A 22163-nucleotide genomic window follows, 5' to 3' on the forward strand; every position below is an offset into this window, starting at 1 on the left:
CATGCAATAAAATGCAAATTAATTACTTAAAAATCATACAATGTGATTTTCTGGGTTTTTGTTTTAGATTCAATCTCTCACAGTTGAAGTGTACCTATGATAAAAATTACAGACCTCTGCATGCTTTGTAACTAGGAAAACCTGCGAAATCGGTAGTGTATCAAATACTTGTTCTCCACACTGTATGCAAAGAAACACTAGCACTGCAATTTACATCAGCAATTAAGGTGATTAAATCCTGCATTATGTGGTGATTGATCACGCTATTTATAGGGCCTGTTTCTGCACATCAGGCATGCTATCAAAATTGCACATCTATTGCTGCTTGACGACATTGCCGAGCGTGCTCTGAGAAGGGAACGCATCTTTGAGGATCAGGTTGATTTATTTGCAGAGACTGACGAGTACTTGATTGGACGGTTTAGGCTTCCAAGACATGTTTTAATGGAGCTGTGTGATACTTTGGAGCCAGCGCTGCAAAGCCATACCCAACGGTCCAATCCCGTACCACCTCATGTGCAGGTACACTCCACCTTGGGATTTTTAGCCACTGGGACATTTCAGCGGGAGTTAGCAGACCGGGTGGGCATATCACAGCCATCCATCAGCCGCGCTCTCCCACGAGTTGTGGATGGAATAAATCAACTGGTGATATGGTGATATTATCTATATGCATGCATCGGCAAACACATTAAAACCACTGGATGCTATTTACCATTGTGCACTCAGGTTTATCACGGGTGATAGTTACAAAACTCATCACTGTATCCTATATCAACATGTGGGTTGGGCCTCTATCTGTGAGGCGAGAGCAACATGCTCTCTTGTTTATTTATAAAGCACTTCTTTTAAAACTACCTCCATATATTTCATCATTTATTTCCACTAGATATACTAATTTTAAAACCAGATCACAGATGTGGATTACAATAGACTCCTGTGGTCTCCACAGAGTTGGGTAGGACTGCCTTCAGTTCCTTTGCACCTTATTCATGGAACAAACTGCAGATCCAACTTAAGTTAGACACTCTGGTGGCCCTTGCCCCTTTAAAAAAGGTTATGGAGGATCAATATGATGTTGTCTGTGATTGTTTCTGTTGAATTGTGTTTTTGTTTTGTATGTTTGAAATGTTCTTGTCTGTATGTCTAAAACTGTACATGTCAACATGTTTACACAGGGCACAGCCGTAAAAGAGATCGAGGTCTCAGTCTGTTTTTCCCTATACAACGCAACAACAGCTGCCGGTCAAGAGAGGGTTCTACTCTATTGCGGGTCTGCACAACGTTATCGGGGCAATAGACTGCACTCACGTGCGCATTAAGGCACCCTCACCAGACCCATTCCCATACCTCAACCGCAAGCAATATCACTCAATCAATGTACCAATCATCTGTGACTCCGACAACCATCTCTTGAACGTGGTCTCCCAGTTCCCAGGAGGTGCACATTACTTATATTTTGCAGAGCAGTTCTGTGGGAATGTGCCTGGAACAAGGAGCTGCTGGAGACGCATGGCTCATTGGTAAGCATCGTTCAGTAATTTCCAATTCCAATTGTTGGTTTCAAAAAGTGGGTTTCTTCATTAATGACTTGTTTCATTAGGAGATCGGGGGTATGCCCTGGCCAATGACGCCACTAACAAATCCTCAGACGCACCAAGAGGCCTCTTATAACCAGAGGCACGCACGAACCCGCTCCACCATTGAGTGAACCATTGGTATTCTGAAGGGATGCTGGATGTGTTTGGACACAGCAGGGGGTAAGCTGCTTTACAAGCCAGAGAAGGTGAGTAGGACTACTTGTTTTATTCAGGTTTGAAAAATGGAGAACATGTTGTAGAATAATCTAATTCCAACAATTCATTTTATTTAGTTTTTCTAGCTTTTGATCATCTTTACACCGTTTTTAGGTTTGCAGAATAATCATGGCCTGTTGTGTGTTACATAACATCGCTATGAAGCGTGGTGTTCCACTTCCACTTCAGCCACCACACCAGGATGTGGGTCCTGACCCATTGCTGGGACCAGACAACCGACTTGGCGTGGAAGTCAGACAACAAATAATTTCTCGTTTTTTATTTGTTTTGTCCTTTAAATACCACAAATTAAACACATGAAATGACACAGGTTTCAGTGTGCGTTCTTTATATCTTTAAATGTGTGTTTATGTCTTTGAGTGTTTCTGATATTGTGGCCAGAGTAAAAGCGATTTCACAGAGACTTTGCGCAATCCGCTCCTGGTTATCCAAGACCGCATCGGAGATGACACGTGCAGTTGGACGGGACCTGGGGGCACGTACAGAGGCAGGCCTACTGCAGGAAGGCCAAATGGTGTCAGGTTCCTCTTCACAGAGGGGTTGCCTGGATTGGAGATCTGAAAATAAAAATGATACTGAAAGTAAAACAGTCACAGTGCATGTTTTTTTTGTAGATGTTTCAGTTTGTTCTATATAGGCCTACTGCAAAAGCAATAGGATTTCAAACTGAATAAACTAGGAATTCAGGTGAGGACTCATTCACAGTCACATAGGCCCATATTTGGTTTGACAAACTGGTGTAAAATTCCTTTCCAATGGTTTCACCGTTGCTTTCAGTTAAATTATGGCAAGGAATTGTATAAATTCAGAAAGACTTGCTTACCGTCTTATTCACTGGTGGGAGATGGCCTTGGAGGATATGAAGCTGTTGATATAGGGCCCTGGTCAGTGTCCAGTTGCTCAGCTGATGGCACACCTGAGAGTGCCGTCTCACCAATAATGGCCCCGATGCGCTGGTCAATCTCAGATAACTCAGGGCCTGCATGCCCCCTTCCAGTGGTCAGCTTATGTCTCTTATGTATGGCAATGGATTTTTTGGTCTCTGATTTTAAGTCAAACCATTTATTTTTTACATCTTCAATTGAGCGACGTTGTCCAGAAACAGAGTTCACGGAATCCGTGATCTCCTTCCATGCCTCTTTGGTTGGTTGCAGTAGAATTTCTATTTCAGAATGACTGAAGTTCCTTTTCGTTTGGTGATCGGTAGACCACCACAGTATGTGTGTCTTTTGGACATTCTCCAACTTTTCTTGCACACAGCCCTGAAGTGTCATGTCCTTATATGGGAATTTGCGGGGTGTTTTCTTATGCTAATTAGGAACAACTGGCACACGCTTTCAATTACGAAGACGTGTGATTCATCAATCTTCAGAACACAGGTGTGAACAATTCTGTTATTTAAGATGTCATGAATCCGACGTACACTTTTCTTAGGGAGTTTATTAAGAACAAAGTTTAGAAAATTCTCAGGTAGATATTGGTGAATGAGGCCCAATGATCCTAAGCACACAGCCAAGACAATGCAGGCGTGGCTTCGGGATAAGTCTCTGAATGTCCTTGAGTCCTTGAGTGGCCCAGCCAGAGCCCGGACTTGAACCCGATCGAACATCTCTGGAGAGACCTGAAAATAGCTGTGCAGCAACGCTCCCCATCCAACCTGAGAGCGCTTGAGAGGATCTGTAGGGAAGAATTGGAGAAACTCCACAAATACAGGTGTGTCAAGCTTGTAGCGTCATACCCAAGAAGACTCGATGCTGTAATAGCTGACGAAGGTGCTTCAACAAGGTACTGAGTAAAGGGTCTGAATACTTATATTTCAGTTATTTCTATTAAACAAATTAGCAAAAATGGGGGGGAGAATCATCCATTTTAGAATAAGGCTGTAACGTAACAATGTGTAAAAAGTAAAGCGGTCTGAAATTTGCTTTGATTTAGAATGGACCACTATCATGCACATGTCATCTATGCATTGAAATAGCGAATGGAGTACGCTTTTCCCGTGATTCATTTTAATGCCAGCCAGGTAGGCTATACTCCTGTTTTAAATTGGAGATGTTTGATAGCTTTAGCCAGCTAGCTAGCTAACAAAAATATAATTCCTCTCTTTGAGTCAGGTTGTTGAGTAGGCAAAATTTGTTGCATTAGCTAGCGTAAGTGAAAGTGAAACTACATTTAAATCTCTGCTGCTTCTCATACATTTAAGAAATTAATTTGTTCAAAACTGTTCAACTATTGTCTTTCTCCCTCCAGTCAACTACTCGCCACATTTTATGCACTGCGGTGCTAGCTAGCTAGCTGTATCTTATGCTTTCAGTACTAGATTAATTATCTGATCATTTGAACAGATGGATATGTCAGTTCATGTTGCAAGAGCTCTGATTGGATGGAGGATGTCCTCCAGAAGTTGTCGTAATTACTGTGCAAGTCTATGGAAGGCGGTGAGAACCATGAGTCTCCGAGGTTTTATATTGAAGTCAATGTGCCAGAGAAGGACGGAAATGAGTTGTCCTCCGGCTACACTATGGTGCTACCCTACAAAGTGCTGTTGAGACTACTGTAGACATTCATTGCAAAACAGTGTTTTAATCAGTTATTTGTTGACATCTAAAAATAATAACATGGGTCCCATTATGCCTGGTGAAAACCAAACATTCCACAGTAAGAACCTTATACCAACGATCAAGCATGGTGATGGTAGTGTGATGGTTTGGGGATGCTTTGCTGCCTCAGGACCTGGACGACTTGCCTTTAATTTAAGGAATCGTGAATTCTGCTCTGTATCAGATAATTCTACACAAGAATGTCAGGCCATCCTTCTGTAAGCTGACGGTGAAGCGCAGCTGGGTCATGCAGCAAGACAATGATCCAAAACACACAAGTCTACATGAAAATGGCTAAAAAGCAACACATTCAAAGTTTTGGAATGGCCTAGTCTAAGTGCAGACCTAATCCCAATTGAGATGTTGTGGCAGGACTTGAAACGAGCAGTTCATGCTTGAAAACCCACAAATGTCGCTTAGTTACAGTGAGGGAAAAAAGTATTTGACCCCCTCTCAATCAGAAAGATTTCTGGCTCCCAGGTGTCTTTTATATAGGTAACGAGCTGAGATTAGGAGCACACTCTTAAAGGGAGTGCTCCTAATCTCAGCTTGTTACCTGTATAAAAGACACCTGTCCACAGAAGCAACCAATCAAATTCCAAACTCTCCACCATGGCCAAGACCAAAGAGCTCTCCAAGGATGTCAGGGACAAGATTGTAGACCTACAAGACCATCGCCAAGCAGCTTGGTGAGAAGGTGACAACAGTTGGTGCGATTATTCGCAAATGGAAGAAACACAAAAGAACTGTCAATCTCCCTCGGCCTGGGGCTCCATGCAAGATCTCACGTCGTGGAGTTGCAATGATCAGGAGAACGGTGAGGAATCTGCCCAGAACTACACGGGAGGATCTTGTCAATGATCTCAAGGCAGCTGGGACCATAGTCACCAAGAAAACAATTGGTAACACACTACGCCGTGAAGGACTGAAATCCTGCAGCGCCCGCAAGGTCCCCCTGCTCAAGAAAGCACATTTACATGCCCATCTGAAGTTTGCCAATTAACATCTGAATGATTCAGAGGAGAACTGGGTGAAAGTGTTGTGGTCAGATGAGACCAAAATGGAGCTCTTTGGCATCAACTCAACGTGTTTAGAGGAGGAGGAGGAATGCTGCCTATGACCCCAAGAACACCATCAAACATGGATGTGGAAACATGCTTTTGGGGGTGTTTTCTGCTAAGGGGACAAGACAACTTCACCGCATCAAAGGGACGATGGACAGGGCCATGTACCGTCAAATCTTGGGTGAGAACCTCCTTCCCTCAGCCAGGGCATTGAAAATGGGTCATGGATGGGTATTCCAACATGACAATGACCCAAAACACACGACCAAGGCAACAAAGGAGTGGCTCAAGAAGAAGCACATTAAGGTCCTGGAGTGGCCTAGCCAGTATCCAGACCTTAATCCCATAGAAAATCTGTGGAGGGAGCTGAAGGTTCGAGTTGCCAAACGTCAGCCTCGAAACCTTAATGACTTGGAGAAGATCTGCAAAGAGGAGTGGGATAAAATCCCTCCTGAGATGTGTGCAAACCTGGTGGCCAACTACAAGAAACGTCTGACCTCTGATTGCCAACAAGTATTAAGTCATGTTTTGCAGAGGGGTCAAAAACGTATTTCCCTCATTAAAATGCAAATCAATATAACATTTTTGATATAATTTTGTTTTTGTTATTCTGTCTCTCACTGTTCAAATAAAACTACCATTAAAATTATAGACTGATCATTTGTCAGTGGACAAACGTACAAAATCAGCAGGAAATCAAATACTTTTCCCTCACCGCGACTGAACAACTACAGTAAGCGTTCGTTTGGAGTCATTTCTAGCTAAAAGGTGGCAATTACTTTCACACAGGGGTGTTGCATAACTTTGTTTATGAAATCAATTAAATAGGTATGTAATTGTTATTTGTTCACTCAGGTTCCCTTTATCTAATATTAGGTTTTGGTTGAAGATCTGAAAACATTCAGCATCAAACGTAGAGAATTTTAAAGGGGGCAAATACTTTTTCACAGCACTGTACCTACATGTACACTATGGTCACAAGACACAGGCCTCCTTATTGTTCCTAGAATTTCAAAGCAAACACCTTGTCACGAACGTTGAGGGATGGGTCAGACCAAGGTGCAGCGTGAAAAGCGTACATGTTTATTAACTAAACAAACATTCCACAAAACAAGAAACAACGTAACGTGAAGTCCTCTGGCTATACACATACAAGCCTAACAGGAACAAGATCCCACAATACACAGTAGGCAATGGGCTACTTAAGTATGATCCCCAATCAGAGACAACGAACGACAGCTGTCTCTGATTGGGAATCACACCCGGCCAAACCTAGAAACACAACCTAGCACAGCAACATAGAAATAGACTAACTAGAACAAACAGAATATATAACATAGAAACTCACGCCCTGACCAAACCAACTAAAGACAACAGGCCTCTCAAGGCCAGGGCATGACACACCTTGAGGCAGGGCTTTCTCCTATAGAGCTACATTTTTATGTAATGGTCTGCCGATCCATGTGAGAGACCCATGGTCGTAGGGACTCCAACTGGAACACCACCGGGTGCAGTGGTCGGGGCTCTTCTCTCTCGATCCCCAACCAGCCCTCTAGCCCCCCCAAAAAATTGTTCTTGGGGTTGCTTCTCGGGCTTCCTCAGCGGTTGGTCCCGTTCTCGTTGATCCTCTCTTGCCAGGGCCTGTACCTTTGCCCAGGGTCCTTTCCCAGCGAATATCTCCTCCCATGACCACCATTCGCCCACCTGTGACAAAGCTATTCGCTCCGCCTCTGCACGCTGCTTGGTCCTTTTGTGGTGGGATCTTCTGTCACGAACGTTGAGAGACGGGTCAGACCATGGTGCAGCGTGAAAAGCGTACATGTTTATTAACTAAATAAACAAGAAACAACGTAACATGTAGTCCTCCTGCTATACACATACAAGCCTAACAGGAACAAGATCCCATAATACACAGTAGGCAATGGGCTACTTAAGTATGACCCCCAATCAGAGACAATGAGCGACAGCTGTTTCTGATTGGGAATCACACCCGGCCAAACCTAGAAACACAACCTAGCACTGCAACATAGAAATAGACTAACTAGAACATAAACATAGAATATATAACATAGAAACTCACACCCTGACCAAACCAACTAAAGACAAAAGGCCTCTCAAGGCCAGGGCGTGACACACCTTGAGGCAGGGCTTTCTCCTATAGAGCTACATTTTTATGTAATGGTCTGCCGATCCATGTGAGAGACGCAGACTGTCTCAACCTTTAAGTCTTTACTGAAGACTCATCTCTTCAGTAGGTCCTATGATTAAGTGTAGTCTGGCCCAGGGGTGTGAAGGTGAACGGCAAGGCACTGGAGTGACAACCACCATTGCTGTCTCTGCCTGGCCGGATCCCGTCTCCACACTGAGATTCTCTGCCCCAAACCCTTTTACAGGGGCTGCTTAACTGGCTTGCTTGAACTCTCCCATTCTGTCCCTGGGAGGGGTGCATCACTTAATACCAGGATTTTTTCACTATAATCGACCTGAGTGGGTTCCTGTCACTGACGTGATCTTCCTTCCTGTCCTCGGACTCGTGCGGTGGGGGAGATCATCGTGGGCTATACTCGGCCTTGTCTCAGGGTAGTAAGTTAGTGGTCTGTTGATATTCCTTTGGTGTAGGGGCAGTGAAGAGAGACACACCCACGCACACAGGTACAGACATACACATACAAAAGCTAGCACACACACTTTAAACACGTACAAAAAGTTGTATGTTGGTATTATACATTTTGTATTGTAGATATGTAGTGGTGTAATAATGCTATATGATGTACTGTTTTATCTTTTGTGTAATGTGTGGACCGCAGGAAGCATAGCTGCTGCCTTGGCAGCCTTAATAAATACAATAGTGGGAGGGGTTATATACTTGTTATGGATCCCCACGGTACTGCTGCTCATTCCGTTCACCAGCTCCGGAGGTCTATGTCACCGGCATTCTAGGCGTCACTGACATGGTTCATTACCACCAATCCCGGACTGTCTTGTCTCATTACCTACACCTGGTTCACAATTCTCCTGATTTAGTATGTGTGTGAATATACGTGCCCTCTGTTCCCCATTGTCCTTGTTGATTATTGTCCCATGTCCGTTTGTTTTGTGAGTACCATGTATTGTGCTCTTGTTATTACGGGTCTCGTCTCGTGTATTTGTTTGGAGGTTTACACTGCGCTCTTTTGTTAGGGTTATATTCCAGTGTTATTTTATATATATATGTATATATATGTGTGTGTATATATATATATATGTGTGTGTATATATATATATATATATATATATATATATATATATATATATATGTTTGTTTTGGGCTTCGTCCCCGTTGTTTTTTCATGATGTACCTTGTGATGGGTGGAGTAATAAAAAAAACAAATACGTATTCCTGCGCCTGTCTTCGAATCATTATACAACGTGACAATACTACCTGGCTGGCCCTGTCCGGAGCTCACTTAGGATGGGGCCACAGTGTTCCCACCCCCCCGTCATATCTGGTGTAATTCTCCTGTCTTATATGGCGTCCCTCTAATTATCTCTCTCTTTCCCCTCCCGGAGGACCTGAGCCATAGGACCATGCCTCAGGGCTACCTGGCCTGACGAATCCTGGCTGTCCCCGTCCGCAGTCCACCTGCTGATCCAGCTGTTCTGCCTGCGGCAATGGAACCCTGACCTGTTCACCGGATGTGCTACCTTGTCCCGGATCTTGTTTTGACCCTCTCTCGTCCTCTCTCTCTACCGCACCTGCTGCCTCAATCTATGAATGCTTGGCTATGAAAAGCTAACTGACATTTACTCCTGAGTTGCCGACCTGTTGCACCCTGTATGACCACTGTGATTATTATTTGATCCTGCTGGTCATCTATGAATGTTTGAACATCTTGAAGGATGATGTATCCTCATGTACTCTCCACCTGGCACAGCCAGAACAGGTCTGGCCACCCCTCAGAGCCTGGTTCCTCTCTAGGTTTATTCCTTTTTTCCAGGCTTTCTAGGGAGTTTTTCCTAGCCACCTTGCTTCTACATCTGCATTGCTTACTCTCTGGGGTTTAAGCTCGGTTTCTGTATAAGCACTTTGTGACTACTGTGCAGATAAATACTTGGTTTTAATGTAATCTGGCACCTTTTTTGTATTGATGTGTGATATGATCCCATGTACTGTTTTGTAATGTGGATGTAATATCCTAGGCATGTTAGTTTTATTATATTGAGATGTGATTTACAACAGCCAGAATGACACCCTCATTAAAATGACAATTGAACAGGTAAAAAGGTAACCTTAGCCTATGCAGAAAAATATACTTTTTTTTTTTTTACATAGAATTAGGCATAATGATTATGGCTCTGGATTGCAGGAAAAACTTGTTTGAAAAATCCCCCCCATCCTCACATACTTCATGACAACCCTGTTCTACAGTGTGTTGCCTTTGTCAATATGTTTCTCATTCAATAATAATAATAATAATAATAATAATATGCCATTTAGCAGACGCTTTTATCCAAAGCGACTTACAGTCATGCGTGCATACATTTTTGTGTATGGGTGGTCCCGGGGATCAAACCCACTACCTTGGCGTTACAAGCGCCGTGCTCTACCAGCTGAGCTACAGAGGACCAATAAAAGTGTGGCAATTGTCTCATCTGTGTGGAGAATGTGTCTCTATCAGATAACCTCAAACATAATAAAACATGGATGTGATCAATATCAGTGATCAGTGACAGTGGTCCTCTGTAGCTCAATTGGTAGAGCATGGCACTTGTAACGCCAGGGTAGTGGGTTCGATCCCCGGGACCACCCATACGTAAAAATGTATGCACACATGACTGTAAGTCGCTTTGGATAAAAGCGTCTGCTAAATGGCATATTATTATTATTAATATCACTTATTACAACGTATCAGTGGATCTTTTGAAATCCTCAATCTTTCTGACACTCAAAGAATGGATTGTGCTTTTGTTACCCGTTTTCATGGTCACTCTAACGCTCTCTCAGAAGCAATGGGGCATGGACTCAGCACTTTCTACACTGATTGGGGACTACTAGGCAGGCAGGCAGGCAATGGTGTGAGGTCTGAGGTGAGTGGCGCAGTGGTCTAAGGGATCCTGGTTCGAATCCAGGCTCTGTCGTAGCTGACCGCGACTGGGAGACCCATGGGCCGCCCCGGGAGACTCTTGGGGCAGCGCACAATTTGCCCAGCATCGTCCAGGGTAGGGGAGGGAATGGCCAGCAGGGATGTAGCTCAATTGGTAGAGCATGGCGTTTCCAATGCCAGGATTGTGGGTTCGATTCCCACGGGGGGCCAGTATGAAAAATAAAATAATAATGTATGCACTCACTAACTGTAAGTCACTCTGGATAAGAGCGTCTGCTAAATTACTAAAATGTTACTGTACATACTGGTGTCTCTCCCCTGATGGATGATGACAATGTAGACAACAGCCCCCCCCCCCCCACACACACACACACACAAAATGATTCAAAGTGTAGACTCACTCATCTCTCAGAGCACAAAAAAGCACTGCAGAGACTGGCCTTTCAAAGATTGACAGGCACTATGAATGTAACACAGTTAGATTATTTTAGTTCCTCTGCTTTTATTTCCTCTCAAATCCACTGGAATCCAAATGTATTTGGCCCAGATCTGTGATTGTTGGAAATACGGTATAAACCAATGAATAATGGTTACAGTAGCTGCCTCAGCCTTCTCCCGCTCCTGAGAACGGATGTGTGTAGCCTGTGGTTTGAGTCTGTTCAACGATAATGACACAGAAACCTGGAACACTTCGCCCCTATATACTGTTCCTCCAACTTTGTTCACATCGAATGTTCTGCGATAACTTCCATGTTCAGCGATAAGATAATACTTATTCTAATGACCATAATGCTTATGCATACATGCCTGTGGATGATGAGAGCGCTCTGTATAAGCAAACAGTGTTGACCTGCTTGCGTTGGTTTTTACTGGGAGGTAACTGGATCCCCTGCTCCTGAAAATCCTAACTTGGCTCCGGCATGGATAGGATAATATCCCCGGGTGCTTTATACATTTATTTTAGGTTAGAGACGCTTGTCTTGTTACAGCCTGCTCTGCCCTTTATTTTTATATTTTTTCAATTTCACCTAGATGTATTCTTTGCCCTCAAAGTTGTGGGACTTTGAAGAAGAAAAATGTGCTTTGGAAGAAAATGTGAAGCGCGTGCGCCATCGAAGTTTTCCCTCACTCATCAGTGGTAGGATTTGCTAGTTTGCGAAAGGAGGCAGGTGAAAGAAGAAGAGGGATTCAAACTGTCTGCACACACACACAGAGACACTCACACTACTGGGCGGGGGTTATCTCCACGAGTGCACCGTCTGCAAGCAAAGCTGTTGATCTCCACGCGCCTTCTCTCTCTCACACACACACAGTGCCTCTGTGAGCGTGGAATTTCGGCAATTTGGGTCCCACACCACTCACGGCTAGATCTGTTGGGAACGCACTTTTTGCGGGTAAAGTTTTTGTTCCAAAGAAAATCACCTGAAGATTCCAGGAGAGAGAGGTATTTCTGGCAGAATGGAGGATTAAATAATGGCTTCAGGTTTGTGGCGATAAACCCAGTGTGGATGTTTCACACAGGTATAACGCATTAAGCTCTGAGTTCAAGATGTCACCGCTGTTGGATCATATCTCTCCTTAGGCTACCTCTCACCAGTAAATAACCCCGGTCTCTGCACTAGTTCTCCTCTGTCCTGCGCGCATTCGTCCATGAACGATCGCCCATGCCAGTCTACCGACAACAAGCGTCGAGAGCCGCAGGATTACCACGGTTACCGCCACCTTCCTCCATTACACACCAGACACTACCCCGATTTAGCACTAATTGCTTTGGATTGCAACCGACCTGAGCACCCTGTATAGGTAAAAGGAGTCTTGAGTCCACTACACCCTTGGCAGTGGAATTATTCGTTTGATTATCATCTCCCCAAAGTGGATTACCTTTAGTAAAACATTGTTTTCCGCGGTGAGTAGCCTGTAGTTTGCTCTCCATTGAGTTGTTCATTATGTAATTGTTATTGAGACCGATTACCAATTTTTAAAAAAGAACTTTCCCTCCATTACGTCCACCACTAAGCGTGTGTTTAGGATTTATTCTCGTTCGTTTGACCACAGTTTGCAGTCTATCCAAAAGCAGTTCTCTTCACCCTGAAGTAGGGCAACTTTTTAAAACTATTTTTATTTTTGTGTGCATTAAACGTAATGCAACATGTTTGAATTTGCAATGATTCCCTTGGTCCCTCTCTTGGTCTACTCTTCTCTGCTCCCTCTCCTTCCATCAAAACATACTCTGGCTCATCTGGCCTTCTAAAACCTGTGTGTGCTCGGGACTGATATTTATTGATGATGATTTATTAATTAACACTAATCTATTTATGGTGACTATGTAAGTTGTTTAAAAAAACTGCGTCGCTTGAAGGCGATTTTTTTTCATGTATAGAAGTTTAGTCTACATCTGACATGAATACATCATTTGATAGCCATTATCCTTCCAAGGATAATCGAACAATGTCAAGCACACTTTTTATGGGAGCATTCAATGTCTGACTAACCAGGTTTCTATCCAACCTTTTTATGTCGGATAAAAAATGTAATGACAGGCCTGATGGAAACAGACATTTTTCCGGTAAACTTAACAAATGTCGACAAAACAAAATATGCTAGACAAGGTGGGGTCTTTTTGTTTCGGTAAAATGATCGAAAATGTTGTAGGAAACGCTTTTACGCGCAAATATTGATATAATAACCATCAAAGTAAACTTGGAGTCACGCGATGTGTGGTCCTCCCACTATGACTCGTCTGGAAAGCATGCCGTTTTATTAGGCTACAGATTCAATCAATTATGATGAACTTCACAGGGCGGTGAAAGTACAAGGTGATGAGCTTGATGCTCCTAAACCAATAAATATCGAGGGACGTATTCTGGTGACATGATCATCGATGCTTGGCTTCCGTTTGATAAATAAAAATAACATCGCTCTTTTGTCCATAATGATCTCATGTAGGCCAGGGCTCTTTAACCCTGTTCCTGGAGAGCTACGGTCCTATAGGTTTTCACTCTAACCATAATCTATCACACCTGAGTCTAATAATTAGCTGGTTGATAAACTGAACCAGGTTAGTTACAACTGCGGTTGGAGCGAAAACCTACAGGAGGGTAGCTCTCCAGGAACAGGGTTGGAGACCCCTGATGTAGGCTATACGTGCGCTCTACAGAGCGCCAATACCAGAGTTGGCACACTCACTATACAACGCAATTTCTTTTGTGAGAACCATCAGTCGATTTGAAAAGGCGATGGAAAGCCATTTAACTTGTCTTTTTTATTCGGTACATGGGAATTTCACCGCAAAATGTATGTGCACTACGTCATCACACACTGCAACAAGTCAATTTGATGGAAACATCTCTGTTGGGAAAATGCACATTGCTTTTATGCGATTTTAGAATTTTAGCATGAAAATATGTCACCAATTGGATGGAAACCTGGCTATTGATCTACATTTTAAACATTAGGGCATCTTTACTTTCTCTACTCAATTATTCTCAGAAACAAATAGGCTAGTAAATATCTGAAATGAACTATTTCAATCTTGACCGTTATTTTGTCATGTAATTTAGGCCTAATTTATTCCCCTGTAAATGTGTAGATAGTAGGCTATTCATTTATTGTATTCGCATAATGCACGTGGGGTATAAACATTACATCACCTAATTGTGTTTGTGCATAAAATGGTTTAGCCTATTTCAACATATGAGTCAATATAATGTTATTAGCCGACATGGAATATCACTTATTTTCTGGCCATAAATCCATTCATAATAGCCTACTCACAGCAATTTAGGGTGGAGCAGACACCAGGCCGTTGCCATCATGATTGAATAGCCCTACTAGGTGTGCGCTGACCGGCTCTTTACCAGAGAGTGGCGGTCTGGTATGAATGGTGTGTGTTTATCTGCTTCTTTCGCTGGTTGGGATATTCTCCATAGCAGTTCTGTCAATTCAAGAAGTGAATTGAAATTCCAGTTCAAGAAAATAAATGACACTAGCAATATTTGGGACGAGCAGCCTAGCTAGGGCAGACTAGGCTGTAGGCCTACATTTTCCTTCATACAGAAACGTTGTTTAGAAATTATCTGAATGGTTATGGTATTTCACTGGCTAAATATAGGATACCATTAGACCTGTAATTAAAATAGAAGAAATGAAATGGACATTACCTACGCAAGCGACAGTGCTCAAACTGAAAGTGTGTGGGATTGTGAATTAAAATCACCATGCAGAGATCGACGCTCAATTGTTGCCACTTTATAAACAGCAGGACCATTAAAGGCTAATTAATTTCACTGTTGCATTTGCTTTTTCATTAGAATCAGAACAGCGGAAATTCTAATTATTCCAGAGCCCAAAAACAGTATTGAATATACTTCACAGGTGCATTTTAATCCCATACTTCTGCTTAAATTATGCAAACATTCATACACTCTTAGAATTTTCCCCCCTATAGAACCAAAAAGGGTTATATCCCTTGCTTCATATATGGAACCCTTAAAAGTTCTATATAGAACCCTTTTTTATAGGGTTCTTTGATCAGAACCCTATAGGTTATTCTTCACTTAACCAAAATGGTTACATAATCCTACATGGTGCAATTTATGAATTATGGCTACTACTATTAAATAGTAATATTTGGAGCAAATAATATAACTAAATTAACAATTAAATAATGGACAAAAGAATACCAGCATAGTTTTTAGAATTTGTAATTATATGCAAACATAGTTTGGAAATATGCACTGGTGGCCAGGGAGTCATTCCTTTGTTTGAATGATGGCCCATGTTGAGTTCTTTGCAATACAATTCACTTTGTCCAAAATGTGGTTCAAGCTGCATACAGCACCCCTGGATGGAGAGCATGTTGTGGGGTTAAGTGCGTTGCTCAAGGGCTCAATAATGTTTTGAGGATGTGAACCCAGCAGCCCTCCAGTTGTTAGATCAATTCTACCTTTTTTCCCAGCAGCCAGCCCTGGAGTCGAACCGGCTACCTTTCCACCACAGGTCAAACTCCTTAGCCGCTGGGCTACCTGCTTGACTGGTTCCAGAGAACAAGAAAAAAGGAGCAAAAACGTGTTCATCTTCAGAAATAAGGATGAGTTAATCTACCAAAATGAAGACAAAATGCTATACAGACATATAATTATAATGAAGGAGAAGAACTTACATTTAGTCAGCAGCAGCCTAGAGAGAGATCCTCTGATAGTTCTGGCTTACTGCCAGACTGAGCAAAACATAGTGTATAAAAGTCATGTAATGATTAACAAGGCTATTGAGTCAGCAAGACTTATTCTACATAATTTATTATAAATCATTTATACATGCCTCCTCACAGTCAGCAACAGTCTTATAATGGCTTCATGAAACACAGGCTAGTCCCCTCAATTGACTCCACACTGAAATACTGAAATAAATAAAAAATGATTAGATAATTGTCAATGTCAGGCTGGGTCCAATTAAAATAAGTTAGACTGTATTAAATGTGCTCAAATTCCAATAATGTTTCAACTTTATTTATCTAGCCTATAGTTTATCACATGACTTTGACTTAATATTTGAATTAAATAATCAACCTTGTTTACCTTAATTATTGAAAAATAACGTGCTTATTGGTAACGTTAGGCTACTTGCAAGTTGGTTCAACCACCATCCTCTAGTGTCGTAATGCTGGAAAGGATTAGCAGTTGGTTTTTGAATCAGAATAGCACTTACAGTTGAAGTCGGAAGTTTACATACACATTAGCTAAATACATTTAATTTCAGTTTTTCACAATTCCTGACATTTAATCCTAGTAAAAATGCCCTGTTTTAGGTCATTTAGGATCACCACTTTTATTTTAAGAATGTGAAATGTCAGAATAATAGTAGAGAGAATGATTTAATTCAGCTTTTAGTTCTTTCATCACATTCCCAGTGGGTCAGAAGTTTACATACACTCAATTAGTATTTGGTAGCATTGCCTTTAAATTGTTTAACTTGGGTGAAACATTTCGGGTAGCCTTCCACAAGCATCCCACAATAAGTTGGTTGAATTTTGGCCCATTCCTCCTGACAGAGCTGGTGTAACTGAGTCAGGTTTGTAGGCCTCCTTGCTCACACGCGTCAGGCCTTTGTGATGGCCACTCCAATAACTTGACTTTGTTGTCCTTTAGCCATTTTGCCACAACTTTGGAAGTATGCTTGGGGTCATTGTCCATTTGGAAGGCCCATTTGCTACCAAGCTTTAACTTCCTGACTGATGTCTTGAGATGTTGCTTCAATATATCCACATAATTTTCCTTCGCCATCTATTTTGTGAAGTGCACCAGTCCCTCCTGCAGCAAAGCACCCCCACAGCATGATGCTGCCGCCCCTGTGCTTCATGGTTGGGATGTTGTTCTTCAGCTTGCAAGCCAACCCGTTGTTCCTTCAAACATAACGATAGTCATTATGGCCAAACAGTTATATTTTTGTTTCATCAGTCCAGAGGACATTTCTCCAAAAAGTATGATCTTTGTCCCCATGTGCAGATGCAAACCATAGTCTGGCTTTTTTTATGGCGGTTTTGGAGCAGTGGCTTCTTCCTTGCTGAGCGGCCTTTCAGGTCATGTCGATATAGGACTTGTTTTACTGTGGAAATAGATAATTTTGTACCTTTTCCTCCAGCATCTTCACAAGGTCCTTTGCTGCTGTTCTGGGATTGATTTGCACTGTTCACACCAAAATAAGTTCATCTCTAGGAAACAGAACGCGTCTCCTTCCTGAGCGTTTTGATGGCTGCGTGGTCCCATGGTGTTTATACTTGCGTACTATTGTTTGTATAGATGAACATGGTACCTTCAGTCATTTTGAAATTACTCTTATGGATGAACCAGACTTGTGGAGGTCTACAATATATTTGCTGAGGTCTTGGCTGATTTATTTTGATTTTCCCATGATGTCAAGCAAAGAGGCACTGAGTTTGAAGGTAGGCCTTGAAATACATCCACAGGTACACCTCCAATTGACTCAAATGATGTCAAGTAGCCTATCAGAAGGTTCTAAAGCCATGACATAATTTCCTGGATTTTTCCAATCTGTTTTAAAGGCACAGTCAACTTAGTGTATGTAAACTTCTAACCCACTGGAATTGTGATACAGGGAAATAATCTGTCTAAAGAATTGTTGGAAAAATTACTTGTGTCATGCACAATGTAGATGTCCTAACCGACTTGCCAAAACTATAGTTTGTTAACAAGAAATTTGTGGAGTAGTTGAAAAACGAGTTTTAATGACTCCAACCGAAGTGTATGTAAACTTCCGATATTCAATTGACAAAGGTTCTATATAGAACCTATTTTTTTTTATCTAAGTCTGTATGCTTTTATTAAACACATCTCCTGTTGCTTTTAGCTAGCATTGAGTTTGCAACGGCACAGGTTTGTATGAACCTTGCTGTTTGCCAGTCAGACCTCGGGAACAATGTTGCAACATATGAATTCGATTTTCCCCGTTCCATAAATAGCTAACAGTGTCATCTAGCCATTTTTCTGACCAGGTGAAATCGTGCAGCAGCAATATTGATATGCACTACATGCAATTCATGGGCATTAATATGGAGTTGGTCCCCCCTTTTGCTGCTATAAAAGCCTCCACTCTTCTGGGAAGGCTTTCCACTAGGGACTTACTTCCATTCAGCCACGAGAATTAGTGAAGTCGGGCACTGATGTTGGGCGATTAGGCCTGGCTCGCAGTCTGCGTTCCAATTAATCCCAAAAGTGTTCGATAGGGTTGAGGTCAGGGCTCTGTGCAGGCCATTCAAGTTCTTCCACACTGATCTCGACAAACCATTTCTGTATCGACCTTGCTTTGTGCACGGGGGCATTGTCATGCTGAAACAGAATATGGCCTTCTCAAACTGTTACCACAAAGTTGGAAGCACAGAATCATATAGAATGTCATTGTATGCTGTAGCGTTAAGATTTCCCTTCACTTGAGCTAGCCTGAACCATGAAAAACAGCCCCAGACCATTATTCCTCCTCCACCAAATTTTACAGTTGGCACTAAGCGTTCTCCTGGCATCCACCAATCCCAGATTTGTCAGTTGGACTGCCAGATGGTGAAGTGTGATTCATCACAACAGAGAACGCGTTTCCCCAGCTCCAGAGTCCAATGGCGGCAAGCTTTACACCACTCGAGCCGACGCTTGGCAGTCCGCATGGTGTTCTTAGGCTTGTGTGCAGCTGCTCGGCCATGGAAACCCATTTCATGAAGCTCCCAACGAACTTTACTTGTGCTGACGTTACTGCCAGAGGCAGTTTGGAGCTCAGTAGTGAGTGTTGCAACCGAGGACGGCCAATTTTTACCCGCCACACGCTTCAGCACTTGGCGGTCCAGTTGTGTGAGCTTGTGTGGCCTACCACTTTGTAGCTGAGCTGTTGTTGCTCCTAGACGTTTCCACTACACAGTAACAGCACTTACAGTTGACCGGGGCAGCTCTAGCAGGGCAGAAATTTGACAAACTGACTTGTTGGAAAGGTGGCATTCTGTGACAGTGCCACGTTGAAAGTCACTGAGCACTTCAGTATGGGCCATAGTACTGCCAATGTTTGTCTATGAGGATTGCATGCCTGTGTGCTCGACTTGATATGGGTGTGGCTGAAATAGCCAAATCCGCTAATTTGAAAGGGTGTCCACATGCTTTTATATGTCAATGGAAAACCGCTAAAGCAAATTAAAATGACATTTTAGCAGTCATTTCAGAGTTTGATGTAGCTGTTGATTTATCAAATCCCCATAACCCTCAAGGTTCTTTGCCTACACTTGGTACAGTGGGGAGAACAAGAATTTGATACACTGCCGATTTTGCAGGTTTTCCTACTTACAAAGCATGTAGAGGTCTGTCATTTTTATCATAGGTACACTTCAACTGTGAGAGACGGAATCTAAAACAAAAATCCAGAAAATCACATTGTATGATTTTTAAGTAATTCATTTGCATTTTATTGCATGACATAAGTATTTGATACATCAGAAAAGCTGAACTTAATATTTGGTACAGAAACCTTTGTTTGCAATTACAGAGATCATACGTTTCCTATAGGTCTTGACCAGGTTTGCACACACTGCAGCAGGGATTTTGGCCCACTCCTCCATACAGACCTTCTCCAGATCCTTCAGGTTTCGGGGCTGTCGCTGGGCAATACGGACTTTCAGCTCCCTCCAAAGATTTTCTATTGGGTTCAGGTCTGGAGACTGACTAGGCCACTCCAGGACCTTGAGATGCTTCTTATGGAGCCACTCCTTAGTAGCCCTGGCTGTGTGTTTCGGGTCGTTGTCATGCTGGAAGTCCCAGCCACGACCCATCTTCAACGCTCTTACTGAGAGGTGGAGGTTGTTGGCCAAGATCTCGCGATACATGGCCCCATCCATCCTCCCCTCAATACGGTGCAGTCGTCCTGTCCCCTTTGCAGAAAAGCATCCCCAAAGAATGATGTTTCGACCTCCATGCTTCACGGTTGGGATGGTGTTATTGGGGTTGTACTCATCCTTCTTCTTCCTCCAAACACAGCGAGTGGAGTTTAGACCACATTACCTTCTCCCATTCCTCCTCTGGATCATCCAGATGGTCATTGGCAAACTTCAGACGGGCCTGGACATGCGCTGACTTGAGCAGGGGGACCTTGCGTGCGCTGCAGGATTTTAATCCATGACGGCGTAGTGTGTTTCTAATGGTTTTCTTTGAGACTGTGGTCCCATCTCTCTTCAGGTCATTGACCAGGTACTGCTGTGTAGTTCTGGGCTGATCCCTCACCTTCCTCATGATCATTGATGCTCCACGAGGTGAGATCTTGCGTGGAGCCCCAGACCGAGGGTGATTGACCGTCATCTTGAACTTCTTCCATTTTCTAATAATTGCTCCAACAGTTGTTGCCTTCTCACCAAGCTGCTTGCCTATTGTCCTGTAGCCCATCCCAGCCTTGTGCAGGTCTACAATTTTATCCCTGATGTCCTTACACAGCTCTCTGGTCTTGGCCATTGTGGAGAGGTTGGAGTCTGTTTGATTGAGTGTGTGGACAGGTGTCTTTTGTACAGGTAACGAGTTCAAACAGGTGCAGTTAATATAGGTAATGAGTGGAGAACAGGAGGGCTTCTTAAAGAAAAACTAACAGGTCTGTGAGAGATGGAATTCTTACTGGTTGATAGGTGATAAAATACTTAAGTCATGCAATAATATGCAAATTACTTACTAAACAATCATACAGTGTGATTTTCTGGATTTCTGTTTTAGATTCAGTCTCTTACAGTTGAAGTGTACCTATGATAAAAAGTACAGACCTCTACATGCTTTGTAAGTAGGAAAACCTGCAAAATCGGCAGTGTATCAAATACTTGTGCTCCCCACTGTATGTATATATACACTACCGGTGAAAAGTTTGGACCCCTACTCATTCAAGGGTGTTTCTTTATTTTTACTATTTTTAACATTGTAGAATAATAGTGAAGACAAACTATGAAATAGCACATATAGTAACCAAAAAAGTGTTAAACAAATTAAAATGAGATTCTTTAAATAGCCACCCTTAGCCTTGATGAAAGCTTTGCACACTCTTGGCATTCTCTCAACCAGCTTCATGAGGTAGTCACCTGGAATGCATTTCAATTAACAGGTGTGCAGCCTTAATGCATTTGAGCCAATCAGTTGTGTTGAGGCAAGGTAGGGGGGGGGGGGGTATACAGAAGATAGCTGTATTCGGTGAAAGACCAAGTCCATACTATGGCAAGAACAGCTCAAATAAGCGAATTTGACTGCCTTCATGACTCATGACCTTAGTCTGTCCTATATCTACAGTGAGGGGGAAAAAAGTATTTGATCCCCTGCTGATTTTGTACGTTTATCCACTGACAAAGACATGATCAGTCTATAATTTTAATGGTAGGTTTATTTGAACAGTGAGAGACAGAATAACAACAACAAAAATCCAGAAGAACGCATGTCAAAAATTGTATTTTCATTTACTTCATTTAGCAGACGCTCTTATCCAGAGCGACTTACAAATTGGTGCATTCAACTTATGATAGCCAGTGGGAAAACCACCTTTTTCCTTTTTTTATGGGTGGTGGGGGAAGAAGGATTACTTTATACTATTCCAGGTATTCCTTAGAGGTACGGTTTCAAGTGTCTCCGGAAGGTGGTCAGTGACTCTGCTGTCCTGGCATCGTGGAGGAGCTTGTTCCAACATTGGGGTGCAAGAGCAGCGAATAGCTTTGACTGGGCTAAGCGGGAACTGTACTTCCGTAGAAGTAGGGGAGCTAGCAGGCCAGAGGTGGATGAATGTAGTGCCTTCGTTTGGGTGTAGGGTCTGATTAGAACCTGAAGGTAAGGAGGTGCCGTTCCCCTCATAGCTCCGTAGGCAAGCACCATGGTCTTGTAGTAGATGCTGGCCTCAACTGGAAGCCAGTGGAGTGTGCGGAGGAGCGGGGTGACATGAGAGAACTTGGGAAGGATGAACACCAGACAGGCTGCAGCGTTCTGGATAAGTTGCAGGGGTTTAATGGCACAGGCAGGGAGTCCAGCCAACAGCGAGTTGCAGTAATACAGACGGGAGATGACAAGTGCCTGGATTAGGACCTGTGCCGCTTTC

The 22163-nt window shown here is 42.8% G+C and overlaps 1 protein-coding gene across 1 annotated transcript in view; it reads left to right on the top strand.

Annotated features, from left to right (window-relative positions):
• Positions 1-12161: 12161 nt before the first annotated feature.
• LOC311147672 (protein Wnt-5a-like) overlaps positions 12162-22163 on the top strand; it is an 82103-nt gene continuing 72101 nt past the window's right edge. Inside the window, exon 1 of the mRNA XM_084184426.1 lies at positions 12162-12471. The gene's annotated coding sequence lies outside the window, so the exon portion shown is untranslated. The remainder of the gene's footprint in view (positions 12472-22163) is intronic.

The sequence above is a fragment of the Coregonus lavaretus genome, assembly GCF_964263955.1.
Source record: "Coregonus lavaretus genome assembly, chromosome: 20".
Lineage (NCBI taxonomy): Eukaryota > Metazoa > Chordata > Actinopteri > Salmoniformes > Salmonidae > Coregonus > Coregonus lavaretus.